General features: G+C 41.1%; 1 protein-coding gene across 1 annotated transcript in view; it reads right to left on the bottom strand.

Moving 5' to 3' along the window:
* LOC101854051 (WD repeat-containing protein 48 homolog) overlaps positions 1 to 1,248 on the bottom strand; it is a 7,157-nt gene extending 5,909 nt beyond the window's left edge. The window contains exon 1 of the mRNA XM_005109704.3: positions 878 to 1,248. The gene's annotated coding sequence lies outside the window, so the exon portion shown is untranslated. The remainder of the gene's footprint in view (positions 1 to 877) is intronic.
* Between the last annotated feature and the right edge of the window lie 68 nt (positions 1,249 to 1,316).

The following is a 1,316-nucleotide window of genomic DNA, read 5'->3' as shown; positions in this document are numbered from 1 at the left end:
ATTTGTACAATCCGTGATTTAACATGGGGATCTCTACCATTACAAATGGGAAACATCAAAACGAGAAGAAAAAACCAGTTTCATTTTTCTGTTACTTCCAATACTTGTGAGAAATGTAACTCTCAGGAAATAGAAGAAACATTTCATTGTATGTTCTATTGTTCACACTTTGAACATCAAAGGAAATTGTTAATTCCTCCCAGCCTGACTCGGCCCAGTGACAGAAATATGAAATGTTTGACCCATGATAAGAGATATGTGCACAACCTGTACTTATTCATTATGGAGACTTTACTTATCCAATGAGTGTTTTGTGTGATGTGATGTGGGCTAATGGCCTTAAACACTGAATAAACTTACTGACTTACTTACTCACTCCCAATACTCATCTACTCTCTATGTTCTGTTCTTTCACTCTTTTATTCTTTCCTTTGATCTGTCTTTCCTGTCCCTGTGATAACATATCGATGTGTGGAAGATTCAGTGTCTAGATAAACCTCTGGTGATTTCCTGCCGGCACAGTTTGACCCACTGGGGGAAGAACATTGTGGGTGTTCTCTAGAAAAGTTTGAAAAGCCCTATTCTTTGAAAGTATTCAAAACATGTCATTCAATTTAAACAATTACTATTTTATTCGGGCTATAAAGGAAGAGGAAGGCCACGCAAAAGGTGGATCGAGGGTGTCAAAGAAACCCTAAGAAAACATAACATCACAACTGAAAGAGCTGCGGAGCTGGCCTACCATAGACAACTGCATCTCCCCTCGACGCTTAACGGCAACAGAGGATGAACAAGTAAAAGTTTTATTTTTTTTTACAAAAGTAAAATAAATACTATTTTATCTTGATCTAGTCTCCCAGATGCACACATTACTCACTGTTTCGTCATTCTGGTCTGACGTGAGGAAACACTCACAGCAAACACACAAAAAGATGTCTTGTAAATGAATCCAGAGGTAAGCAACAGTTGTCCTTCTTCTTAATGGCGCGTTGTTGTTTATTTTGTTTTAATCGGAGAGAGTTGTCGACTTTGGTCTCCAGTGATAGTCTCCAGCGTTTTGTGGCAAGACTTCTAGTGACTTCACAAGCCACTGAGCCCGAGGTGAAGGAGGCAAGTACGGATTTCGAACACGTTTCCTCTCGCCTCTGATAGCTCTGCTCTTTCCCACTCAACTGCCGGGTCGTCTGCGCCTCTGATATATCCCCCGGTCTCAGATCTCCGTTGAGATTTCACGTCTGCTCGTCTGTCGCCACGGTGTCACAGTGCTTCGATTAGCGCGCGGGACGGCCGTTATATATATATATATATAGAGAGAG

Source organism: Aplysia californica, unplaced genomic scaffold, assembly GCF_000002075.1.
Source record: "Aplysia californica isolate F4 #8 unplaced genomic scaffold, AplCal3.0 scaffold00807, whole genome shotgun sequence".
Lineage (NCBI taxonomy): Eukaryota > Metazoa > Mollusca > Gastropoda > Aplysiida > Aplysiidae > Aplysia > Aplysia californica.
The sequence above is the reverse complement of the archived record's forward strand: the minus strand, read 5'-3'. Positions and strand labels throughout refer to the sequence as shown.